A 13,570-nucleotide genomic window follows, 5' to 3' on the forward strand; every position below is an offset into this window, starting at 1 on the left:
CATCTCTTCTCCTGTTCCTCCTCCACATCCCGCACCTGGGAATCCTCCCTCCCTCCCTTAAAGTTAAGAAAATATTTACCAAATACTATGGAGAAGCCAAAGGGCCTAGCCTAATGCTAACAGTTAAGGCAGGTGTTGAACAAGTTGGCTGGAGAAAGCACAGGTTTGTTAATCAAGCTCAGACAAAACAATTACTAGAGTCCTTTAATCGATGGCACTGGACAAACAATAAATAATGCTTGGCTTCGGCAAAGTGCGGCGATGGGGAAATTGTTCAATTAGAATGTAATCCTCCTGATATGCTATCATACGCTAATAGCTAGACCGCGGTTTAGCACATCTGATTGGGTTGTTGTGAGACACTTAAACGGCCAGCCGGAGATACGGCCACAAATTCATAAACACAAAGGCTGACAAAAACTAACATAAGCCTACTGAAGCAACAGTTAGGCGTGTCACCTTAGCCTATCCTTTTCCCTGGTGTTTTTAGCTTGATAGCCATCACGAGTGACACACACAAATAGACGAGTCTGTTCATCCTCATTGACAAAAACACAGAGCACTGAAATTCCAATTTCCAATCCCAGAATTTGGATTCACCCGCATGCATGGTCTGAAGCCCAATAGAACACTGAACATTACATCTCTGGGAGGGTTAGTACGTAATGGCATGGGAATCAGATAGACACATCCATTTGGATTCAGGAAGCTTTGTTTGAGCCGGTAATAGGAGAATATATAGACTGAGACAACAGAGGGGAGTCAGTCGCAGACAGTGGCAGCAATGTAGGTAGCTGTTGAATGTAGCTGTTGTAGGTAGCTGTTGTAGGTAGCTGCTGTAGGTAGCTGCTGTAGGTAGCTGTTGAATGTAGCTGTTGTAGGTAGCGGTTGTAGGTAACTGTTGAATGTAGCTGTTGTAGGTAGCTGTTGAATGTAGCTGTTGTAGGTAGCTGCTGTAGGTAGCTGCTGTAGGTAGCTTGTGTAGGCAGCTGTTGTAGGTAGCTGGTGTATGTAGCTCACCAGCAGGAAAGGAAGAGGCAGAGAGGGGGAGGAAAATATACAAATCCAGAAAGGTAGGCCATACATGTTTCAACCAGGCACAATGGCAGACATACTGTATATATGCATGTTGATCAATAATCATTGATGCCTCTTACAAAGGCCTGGTGCCCCTTTCTCTATCTCTCTCCTCTCTTTCTATTTTCCCCTCTGCCCCTTACTTTTAAGATCCCCAGGTCCATTGTTGGATACAAATGGGCTGTATCAGGCTGTATCACAACCGGCCGTGATTGGGAATCCCATAGGGCGGCGCACAATTGGCCCAGCATCGTCCAGGTTAGGGTTTGGTCGGGGTAGAGCATCATTGTAAATAATAATTTGTTCTTAACTGACTTGCCTAGTTAAATACAAGGTTAAATGAAAAGGGAAGCTTGCACAGCACCATATGGCCACGCATACAGCAGAGTCTAAATGGATTATTCTTGAAGATGAAGATTTTATTATATCTGCAGATGAACTGTACAAGGTCATAGATCCCTCCCTTATCTTAATTCTGATGCCCGAGCCTTGATCCTTCTTTGAAGCATCAGTCGTCCTACAACACACACACACACACACGCACACACACAACACACACACACAACACACACACACACACACAGGGTGCATTGTAGTACCACCTCAATAAAACATAAAAGCATTGAACATGAAAATGATTAATCATTCATAGATATTTAACCGGTAATGGCGCGTTCTAACTAACAGGGTTAACAACTAACGACAGCGACTTGCTGCCGTTGTCACAACGCGTTACCCTAACGGCCCCCCTCGCCCGGACAAACGTTGTCCACGGCGACCGGCGACTGTGTTGTCATGGCAAAGAAGCAGGAGGCGAAATGTCGCGCTGACCTTCAAGAGTTAGGACTCGAGGGGCCATGTGGCGCTAGCCTCGTTAACAGCCTTGCCCCGAGAGAGACTTCTTCCTCGATGCCTTGGCCAATGATAGGGCTCTTAATTGTCAATTTTCCAGAAGGAAGGCAACCTGCCAGGGAGAGTTTGTTAACCAATCTGTATGGAGCTGATAGGAGACAGGGGAACCTGCCCGTGCTGGGAGGATGGGGGACCAATCACAGCTTGGTTTCTCCTGCTGTACTGTATGTATACTACATTTACTGTTGTTTCATGTTTAGCCAATTCAATGTGTTATGAACTAAGTACATCTGTACCTCGTGTTGTGTTTTGTCAATGCTTCTAAGACAGAAAGTACAAGAGAAATTCCCTCATGGGCAATTAAGAATTCTACTCTCACATGTCAATAATCATGTCATCAATCATATTGGCTCAAAAAGATTTGTTGAGTACACAACGACACAAAATTCTTTCCCTTGCTTTCAGCTGGTCCACAATGCTCTTCAAATGGCCTATTTCCAGGTAAAAACAAACATAATATTTTTTGGCCAGTTTACAGCAGGCATGTTTACAGCAGGCATGTTTACAGCAGGCACGTTTACAGCAGGCATGTTTACAGCAGGCACGTTTACAGCAGGCACGTTTACAGCAGGCACGTTTACAGCAGGCATGTTTACAGCAGGCACGTTTACAGCAGGCACGTTTACAGCAGGCACGTTTACAGCAGGCATGTTTACAGCAGGCACGTTTACAGCAGGCACATTTACAGCAGGCATGTTTACAGCAGGCACATTTACAGCAGGCATGTTTACAGCAGGCATGTTTACAGCAGGCATGTTTACAGCAGGCACGTTTACAGCAGGCATGTTTACAGCAGGCATGTTTACAGCAGGCACGTTTACAGCAGGCACATTTACAGCAGGCATGTTTACAGCAGGCATGTTTACAGCAGGCACGTTTACACAACCACTCAAATTATGCTTTGATTACATCTGTAAAATATTTTCAATCATACTGATGTGTCTTATACACGGAGTGTACAAAACATTAGGAACACCTTCCTAATTGAGTTGCAACCCACCTTCTGTCCCCAGAACAACCTCCATTCGTCGGGGCATGGACTCTACAAGGTGTCAAAAGCGTTCCACAGGGACGCTGGCCCACGTTGACTCCAATGCTTCCCACAGTTGTGTCAAGTTGGCTGGATGTCCTTTTGGTGATGAACCATTCTTGATACACACAGGAAACTGTTGAGCGCAGAAAAACCCAGCAGCATTGCAGTTCTTGACACAAACCGGTACGCCTGGCACATACTACCTTACTGTTCAAAGACACTTCAATCTTTTGTCTTGCCCATTCACCCTCTGAATGACACACACACCCAATCCATGTCTCAAGGCTTAAAAATCCTCCTTTAACAAGTCTCCTCCCCTTCATCTACACTGACTGAAATGGATTTAACAACTGACATCAATAAGGGATCATAGATTCACCTGGTCATGGGAAGGGCAGATGTTCTTAATGTTGTGAAGTCTCAGTGTACGTTGTGTAATTTCCCTCTATTAACAGCGTTGATAAATCTGTAATTATCTCTGTGTCCAGTTATTACACTGCTGTGATTATGCAACATCACTAAGATGGCTACACGGTGAGAAATGAACAAAATGGAGAATACACCCCAGGAAACATACTCAATGATACTTGTTATTACTTAAAACCTGTGAGTTGGTATACCTTCATTAGGATGTTAACCAATAGGTAACATACAGTGCACAACACAAGCATTTCGCTACACTCGCAATAACATCTGCTAAATATGTGTATGTGACCAATCAAATCTGATTTGATAACTTGGCTATATCTATCTATATGTTACGCGATCTGTGGAAGCGACACAACCTAACCTCCAATCAGACCTTGAGCCTGTATCCCAGAAAGAAAGCGACGGAAATCTGCACTTAATGATTTCTTCAGAATTCCCAGCAGCATCTCCTGCTACAGCTCACCCCCCTCCTTTCTTCCCTCCATCCCTTCCCTCTTTCCTTATCAATTAAGCAGAGAAATACACATAACCAAGCAGACCTTCATTGTTAGTGTCACCTTCTTGCTCATCCCCCAAGAACACAGTACAGGTTCCCCCTTTCACAGAGAGACAACTTTGAGACAGTGTTGACCCCGGATCACTCCGTGTATTCCCCTTCCAATCAGTCTGACACAAGAGAAGCCCCTAGGCGTTTCTCCCAGCAGCCACGGAGTAGAGGAGAGTGAACTTGATCTCTCTCCTCGGATGTGAGGAGACATCCCTGGCTTTCTGCATGCAGTGGTCCCCGTCCTCAGCTTGCCTTTTTCCGACAGCCCCACTTGCATACACATCAAACCCATTAAAGTGTCAAGCTTCACAGCGGAGCAAAATAAGAATGGAAACTTAGTGGTGAATAATAGTTGTTTTTTCTGCCACTAATTTCGAATGGTAATGTACAATACAGTATATCATCAAGGACCTAGCAAGTTTTCAGTGATGACGACAGACCACTAGATCTATCTGTGCAATTGAATGCAAGTGATTTTTTTCTACCTTCTCTGTGTTCCAGGACAGCATTTGCATATATATTTGAGAACCATATGCTGCCTGATAAGAACACTTGTATGCGCCACCATTTGGCCGCAGAAGAGAACTGGCGGCACCAGTTGTGGGTTCCTCTAGCATCCTCTGACCCTGTCTAAATTACTGTGAGTTATGAGGGGGCTCAGGGTGGGGAGTCTGTGGATGTCAACCTTTCCTTTAACCACTATTTACATTTCTCCAAAAACAAATGAGTCGGGGCAAATGTGTTTGTGCACGGCCGGGGGAGAGGAGGGATATTTTCACATTGACATTTTCCTACTTAGAATTTGTAATTCTGCCGGCAGCGGGAAAACATTACCCAAAACCCCCCTGACTGTTTATCTTGAGGTGACAACTAACAAGCTTCTGCCTGATAATTAGATGGCCGCCGCCGAGTGTGTTTGTGTGTGTGTATGTGTGTGTGTGTGTGAGCGAGTGAGCGTGTGTTTCATTCAAAGTTCTCCTTAACGTTGACATGATTATATGTTTCTCGCTACGCATCGTGCCTTTAGGGTGCTTTAAAAGCCTCTCCAGCTGCATCCATTCCATTTGGACTGCATTAATGACGCAGTGGTCACAATCATCCATTCCATTTGGACTGCATTAACGATGCAGTGGTCACTATCATCCATTCCACTTGGACTGCATTAACGATGCAGAGGCCACAATCATCCATTCCATTTGGACTGCATTAACGATGCAGAGGCCACAATCATCCATTCCATTTGGACTGCATTAACGATGCAGAGGCCACAATCATCCATTCCATTTGGACTGCATTAACGATGCAGAGGCCACAATCATCCATTCCATTTGGACTGCATTAACGATGCAGAGGCCACAATCATCCATTCCATTTGGACTGCATTAACGATGCAGAGGCCACAATCATCCATTCCATTTGGACTGCATTAACGATGCAGAGGCCACAATCATCCATTCCATTTGGACTGCATTAATGACGCAGTGGTCACAATCATCCATTCCATTTGGACTGCATTAACGATGCACTGGCCACAATCATCCATTCCATTTGGACTGCATTAACGCGATGCACTGGCCACAATCATCCATTCCATTTGGACTGCATTAACGCGATGCACTGGCCACAATCATCCATTCCATTTGGACTGCATTAACGCGATGCACTGGCCACAATCATCCATTCCATTTGGACTGCATTAACGCGATGCACTGGCCACAATCATCCATTCCATTTGGACTGCATTAATGACGCAGTGGTCACAATCATCCATTCCATTTGGACTGCATTAACGACGCACTGGTCACAATCATCCATTCCATTTGGACTGCATTAACGATGCAGTGGTCACAATCATCCATTCCATTTGGACTGCATTAGCGATGCGTGGCCTCAATCATCCATTCCATTTGGACTGCATTAACGATGCAGTGGTCACTATCATCCATTCCACTTGGACTGCATTAGCGATGCAGTGGCCTCAATCATCCATTCCATTTGGACTGCATTAACGATGCAGTGGTCACAATCATCCATTCCATTTGGACTGCATTAGCGATGCGTGGCCTCAATCATCCATTCCATTTGGACTGCATTAACGATGCAGTGGTCACTATCATCCATTCCACTTGGACTGCATTAGCGATGCAGTGGCCTCAATCATCCATTCCATTTGGACTGCATTAACGATGCAGTGGTCACTATCATCCATTCCACTTGGACTGCATTAGCGATGCAGTGGCCTCAATCATCCATTCCATTTGGACTGCATTAACGATGCAGTGGTCACTATCATCCATTCCACTTGGACTGCATTAACGATGCAGTGGTCACTATCATCCATTCCACTTGGACTGCATTAACGATGCAGTGGTCACTATCATCCATTCCACTTGGACTGCATTAGCGATGCAGTGGCCTCAAGCATCCATTCCACTTGGACTTTATTAACTATGCAATGGCCACAATCATGTACTATGCTGTATGATGGTGGAGTGACTGCAGAATGTGACTCATCCCACAGGAAAGGGAATTCAACCGGCGTGTTTGTGCCTGCACACGCATGTTGGCAACACAGCCCACTGGGCACACAGTTTGAGTCAACGTTGTTTCCAAGTAATTTCAATGAAAATGGAGGTACTTGATTGTGTGTGAACAACACACGTTTGATGAGGGGCGCTTCATAAACCATTTACAACCATTAACTAGGGGAAGGCCCCAGTAATGGGACTGTCCTGTGACAGGCCTGACTGAAAATTGAACAATGTGGAGGAGACTCTTGTTTAATCCTCAAGTGGTAAGACAATGTCTCTATAGAAGAGATGAAACACTGAATAAGGAGAATGTCTTACATCTCTGATCTTGACATTCACCTCTTAGAAAAGCCCGGGTGCACTGATGGACGGAGGGAGATATGGCCACTATAGGGGACACCATTAGAGCTGGGAGAAAAAACTGAGGATGTCATGCTTTATTTCCATGTAGTTCCATGTAATATGACATAATATAGAATATGTGTGGTCTAGATTTATATCAGAGACTACAACATATATGGTGTGTGGTTTTCATGCCTTTCATTTAATTTAGCAGACATTATACTGGCATTTACTAAACACAATACAGAAAAAAGCATTTGGCTAATGTTCTATTACAACTGGATGTCTTAACTGTTCTCTGAAGAAGAGGAGGAAGGAGGAGAGGTAAGGTGGGAAGGAGAAGAGGAGAGGAGAGGAGAGGGAGGGAGGGAGGGAGGGAGGGAGGGAGGGAGGGAGGGAGGGAGGGAGGGAGGGAGGGAGGGAGGGGGAGGGAGGGAGGGAGGGAGGGAGGGAGGGTTCTAAAACAAGAGATGATGAAAAAAAAATCAATGGGCCAGTTACCAATTATACCCAGACTTAATATAACACTGAAAAATATTTCTTCAGATAATGTAAAATAGTTCCAAACCCATACAGGGTGACATTTTGGAGTAGCTCTCATTCAGACTACTAGTTATTTACAGTGTCTGAGTGTGAGCAAGGGGCGGGGTCGCGCTTTCTGTGGAAATCTTCGGAGAAATGTCCTCTCAGATGCTTATGGGCATTCAGGAGAGAGAGGAGTCAGTCCAAATTTCGCAAGTGATAGAGTTTATTCGTTTTTCTCTGTACCAGCATTATAGTTAGTTTAGTTTTAGTTTTTTTATTAGGCCTGGGAAATGGCTTACGTGTTAGCAATGCAGTGTAATAGTAATCAAATGTATATGATGTTGCTGTGTATTATAATTCTCCATTACGCCTTGTTTCTTCTCACAGCCTTGACTGTGGCAAGATACTGTTCCTCGCAAGCTTATAACACACACCCATTCTGATCAAGCCGTAAGATTTCGTATCCTACAAGGCAGGACACGCAACTTCATAAAAGAATAGAACATTATAATGATGTATCATTCAAGAGCCCAATTAAATTGGTCCCTTTGACGGCATTCTATTGAAGATTTCGTATTTTCGTCTTCCCCTTTTCAATAAAAAAATAACAATGCCTTTGTTCTTCAAAAGTCTTTAAGACTAATTGGGAAATTCGTTTGATTATAGGCTGCCACTGTTGCGCATTTTAATATTCTACTATTTGGGCAATAAGGAAATGTTTTGTCATAAAACATCTTCTACCGTTTTTCATGATGTTTGTGTGCATGGGTAGCCAAGTATCCTAACAAGTGATGTATAATCTCCATCCTAACAAATCCACATAATATGCGAAGTCAATCGCTGTGTGCTCGTCTATGTATGCTAAATGTATGTTGCGAATAGTAAAACCCCAGCTAGCCAACTTGAGGAGAAAACGTTTATTCTCCACATGGGCTAACAAATAGACACCAAAAGGCAGTACAAAGGGCAAAATAAGTAATTATGTAGAGTATACATAAAAGACTAAAAATAAGACTAAAATCAACAGCAACCTGTCCTCCCTTCAGGTAAAATCTCTCCACTAGTCAAGGTGGTTGGAATAGGATAATGACATTAAACAGTCAAGGTGGTTGGAATAGGATAATGACATTCAACAGTCAAAGCGGTTGGAATAGGATAATGACATTAAACAAGGGTGTCACCTGCACTCAGACAATCAATCACCAGCCACCACTGTTCCCGTGTCCTGAGTGACTCCACCTTTCAATGAATGGATTTGAGAGCGCACCCTGAAAAAACGCACCACAACTAAACATCTAAATCCCTGGCGAAGAAAAGAACCCCGCAATTGAATGCGCAAACATGGATCAGAGTCAGATACGCTTTACGATAAAGGCACATGTCAATAATGCATGTTGAACATTTTGCATTGGGCTACCCCTACAAGATATCAAGTTGATGTTGTGTGATATCATTCAACTCTTGAAACGTACAAGTATCCGGTAGCGTGCCGTTTATAATCAAAAGGCTATGAATGTATGAAGTGATTTCGTCCGGGCGGATAGGCTACATTCATATGAATGGTGGTCTTAAATGCTAAGCAAACGCCTCTCATGGTTGGCTTCGTTAATGTACACCCCCGTGGAAATATACACCTTCTCACTGAAGATGATTCAGTAATGCGTTATTCATAACTACATCTGAAACTTCAAGGATTTATACTGTAACAAATGGTTGCGCTAAACAAATACCCAGTAAGGCTATTGTAAATCAAATAAAGTGAATAAACTTGTAATAACCAACAAACGGACACGTCAATAACGTCTAAACTACGGCGATGCGACTGTAGGCTATCCTACTCTACATTTCTTTATAACAAGCTATTTTTGAAACCGCTATAACGTTTGCCCACACCAGTGGATTACTCTGTACGAGAATATGAGAGGATGGCATCCGGCACATTTTTGGCTACGGAGTAGGGTTACCAGTGTCACCTAACCTTTGCGGTATCAGCGTCAGCTCTACCCCGCCGCTTCTTGGTCCGTCGAGCAAGTACTTTGTATAGCATCCGAGTTCGGCATCTGAGTACTCTTGAGAGCTGCTCTTTAGGTACCACTAATCAGCCTGCATCCACCTCATAGGCCACTGGGTCAGCTGAATTCACAAGTATGGACAGAGGCACTATCGGACGCAGACTGCCTGTCGCGCATTCCACAATGTAGAACCAGTTGAAATACATATTTTCTCCTTTAAAGAAGAACCTCAAAGCATACAAATACAACTCCGTTAGAAAAAAAGACAATTGTTCCTACCTTGATCAGCGATGGAGTTCCTCTCTTTCTTATCGTGCATTCACACAAAAAACTCACATCTTCTTGTTCAAATAAACAAATAAACAATAATCCCGTAAGCGAGCGTCCTGCGGCAGATCCAGAGAAGCGGTTTGGGTTCTAGCGCTGAGTAGTGTTTAAATCCCCCGATAGCGCAGGTTGCTCGGACGCGTGTGGTATCGCAGTTCTGTTCAGCCGCGCTTGGAGAAACCACAGCTGTCCACGTTTGGATGGAGGGTGATGTCATAGCGCCCTCCTCTTCTCCTCTCTCGTCCCCCTCCTTTTTCGCCCACCCTTCTACTCGCAGCTCCCGCCTTCTTTCTCCTCCACTGCCGTGGGTTTGTCAATAGTTACCACAGCCACAAAGTAAATATCGTAAAAATGAATGCATTTTTTTCTAAACTTTTTGGTCTTAATTTAAGGTTAGGGTTAGCAGTGTGGTTAAAGTTAGGTTTACGTAAAAAATCAGATACATTGTATAAATAGGCGGGGCTTATGACTTTGTGGCTGTGCTAACTTGTGACGACCCTCCCGTGGGCTACTTCTCACTCTCCCGATTCTAGTTCTTCCACTTGACGTGATGAAGTCATGGCGTTGCCTACGCCCTGCCAGCCGTGCTGTCCATCAGCATCTGCAGCCTCCTTTCCGGGGATTATATGGAATAAAAGGTGGCATGAAAAAGACCAACGTGTGAGAGAGGATGTGAAGACTTCCCTCCCCTTCATGCAGCCAGTGTGGCATAAAAGAAAAGTGCACACTCCTCATAAGACCACAAAGGATTTTCTGTATGGGCCAATGTAGCAGGGCCTAGATCTCAAAACCATTTTAGTGAATCATATACCATTAAAACATGTTCGGTGATACCATTAAAACACGTGTGTGTCATGAGAAACCTTGCTTTACCTGAAGACGTGCATTAGTTTGCCAAACTAATGCGTAGGCTTTACCTCAGCAGGTTTACAATCATATTGCACCCTAGAGACCTGAGTTCAAACCCAGTTAGACACACTGACAAAGAGGAGTACTTCAATCCAGTCAGAGTATGTACAGTGCCAGTCAAAGGTTTGGACACACCTACTCATTCAAGGGTTTTTCTTTATTTTTTTACTATTTTCTACATTGTAGAATAATAGTGAAGACATTAACACTATGAAATAACACATGGAATCATGTAGTAACCAAAAAAGTGTTAAACATATCAAAATATATTTTAGATTTTAGATTCTTCAAAGTATCCACCCATTGCCGTGATGACAGCTTTGCACACTCTTTGCAGCTTTGCATTCTCTCAACCAGCTTCATGAGGAATGCTTTTCCAACAGTCTTGAAGAAGTTCCCACATATGCTGAGCACTTGTTGGCTGCTTTTCCTTCACTCTGCGGTCCAACTCATCCCAAACCATCTCAATTGGGTTGAGGTCGGGTGATTGTGGAGGCCAGATCATCTGATGAAGCACTCCATCACTCTCCTTCTTGGTCAAATACTTCTTACATAGCCTGGAGGTGTGTTTTGGGTCATTGTCCTGTTGAAAAACAAAATGATAGTCTCACTAAGTGCAAACCAGATGGGATGGTGTATTGCTGCAGAATGCTGTGGTAGCCATGCTGGTAAAGTGTGCCTTGAATTCTAAATAAATCACAGACATTGTCACCAGCAAAGCACCACACATCATTACACCTCCTCCTCCATGCTTCACGGTGGGGACCACACATGCAGAGATCATCCGTTCACCTACTCTGTGTCTCACAAAGACATGGCGGTTGGACTCAACAGACCAAAGGACAGATTTCTACTGGTCTAACGTCCATTGCTCGTGTTTCTTGGCACAAGCAAGTCTCTTCTTCTTATTGGTATCCTTTAGTAGTGGTTCTTTGCAGCAATTCAACTATAAAGGCCTGATTCACGCAGTCTCCTCTGAACAGTTGATGTTGAGATGGGTCTGTTATTTGAACTCTGTGAAACATTTATTTTGGCTTAACCTCTGCAGCAGAGGTAACTCTGGGTCTTCCTTTCCTGTGGCGGTCCTCATGAGAGCCAGTTTCATCATAGTGCTTGATGGTTTTTTGCGACTGCACTTGAAGAAACTTTCAAAGTTCTTGTAATTTTCCAGATTGACTGACCTTCATGTCTTAAAGTAATGATGGACTGTCATTTCTCTTTGCGTGTTAAAAAGGAAACTTTTAAGGAGGCACACCTGTTAATTAAAATGCCTTCCAGATGACAGCCTCCTGAAGCTGGTTGAGAGAATGCCAAGAGTGTGCAAAGCTGTCATTAAGATTACTTTGAAGAATATCAATTATGAAATATATTTAGAGTTGTTTAACACTTTGTTGGTCACTACATGATTCCACATGTGTTATTTCATAGTAGAAAATAGTAAAAATTAAGAAAAACCTTTGAATGAGTAGGTGTGTCCAAACGTTTGACTGGTACTGTATATCAATCCGGTGCATCTCTTTTCTCCACAATGTTTATTGAATTACACTACTCCATTAATAAAATGTGAGGTAAAGACTGAAGCGGTAGAGCCTTCATTAACCCTATACTATAACTCTGTCCCACCACCAGAACCATAAAGGTGTGTCCTCCTCAGCTCACTGATGAGGGTGCAGCCTAGAAGACAATCTCCTCTCCCTCCTGCCCTCCAAATGCATCCTTGTATTGTTGGCCTCTAACCTTGCCCTGACCCCTCTCTATTCAATTACATTTCATTCAAGGGGCTTTATTGGCATTGGAAACATATGTTAACATTGCCAAAGCAAGTGAAGTAGATAATATACAAAAGTGAAACAAACAATAAAAATGAACAGTAAACATTACATTCACAGAAGTTCCAAAAGAATAAAGACATTACAAATGTCATATTATTGATATATACAGTGTTGTAACAATGTGCAAATGGTTAAAGTAAAATAGGCAAAATAAATAAACAAAAACACAGTGGTTTGCGAAAGTATTCACCCCCTTGGCATTTTTCCTATTTTGTTGCCTTACAACCTGGAATTAAAATAGATTTTTGGGGGGTTTGTATCATTTCTGTCATGCCCTGGTCTTAGTATTTTGTGTTTTCTTTATTTATTTGGTCAGGCCAGGGTGTGACATGGGTTTATTTTGTGGTGTGTTTGTGTATTGGGGTTTTTCGTAGGTTTTGGGATTGTGGCTTAGTGGGGTGTTCTAGCAAAGTCTATGGTTGCCTGAGGCGGTTCTCAATCAGAGGCAGGTGATTCTCGTTGTCTCTGAAATGGGAACCATATTTAGGCAGCCATATTCTTTGAGTGTTTCGTGGGTGATTGTCCTTACGTTCCTGTCTCTGTGTTTGTTGTTCACCAGATAGGCTGTATAGGTTTTCACATTCCGTTTGTTGTTTTTGTATTGTTCGTGTTTCATCTTAATTAAAGATGTATATTATTAACCATGCTGCATTTTGGTCCGACTCTCCTTCGATGGAAGAAAACCGTAACAATTTCATTGACACAACATGCCTACCACTTTGAAGATGCAAAATATATTTTATTGTGAAACAAAAAATAAGACAAAAAAAACGGAAAACTTGAGGGTGCATAACTATTCACCCCCCTAAAGTCAATACTTTGCAAAGAAACATTTACAGCAATTACAGCTGCAAGTCTCTTGGGGTATGTCTCTATAAGCTTGGCACATCTAGCCAATGGGATTTTTGCCCATTCTTTAAGGCAAAACTGCTCCATCTCCTTCAAAATGGATGGGTTCCGCTGGTGTACAGCAATCTTTAAGTCGTGCCACAGATTCTCAATTTGATTGAGGTTTGGGATTTGACTAGGCCATTCCAATACATTTAAATGTTTCCCCTTAAACCACACTCAAGTGTTGCTTTAGCAGTATGCTT

At 43.1% G+C, this 13,570-nt stretch overlaps 1 protein-coding gene across 1 annotated transcript in view; it reads right to left on the reverse strand.

Annotated features, from left to right (window-relative positions):
- The window catches only part of LOC112237332 (receptor-type tyrosine-protein phosphatase S-like), a 481,675-nt gene extending 471,777 nt beyond the window's left edge, over nucleotides 1-9,898 (reverse strand). The window contains 1 exon segment of the mRNA XM_042322948.1: nucleotides 9,688-9,898. The gene's annotated coding sequence lies outside the window, so the exon portion shown is untranslated.
- Between the last annotated feature and the right edge of the window lie 3,672 nt (nucleotides 9,899-13,570).

This window comes from Oncorhynchus tshawytscha, linkage group LG06 (assembly GCF_018296145.1).
Source record: "Oncorhynchus tshawytscha isolate Ot180627B linkage group LG06, Otsh_v2.0, whole genome shotgun sequence".
Lineage (NCBI taxonomy): Eukaryota > Metazoa > Chordata > Actinopteri > Salmoniformes > Salmonidae > Oncorhynchus > Oncorhynchus tshawytscha.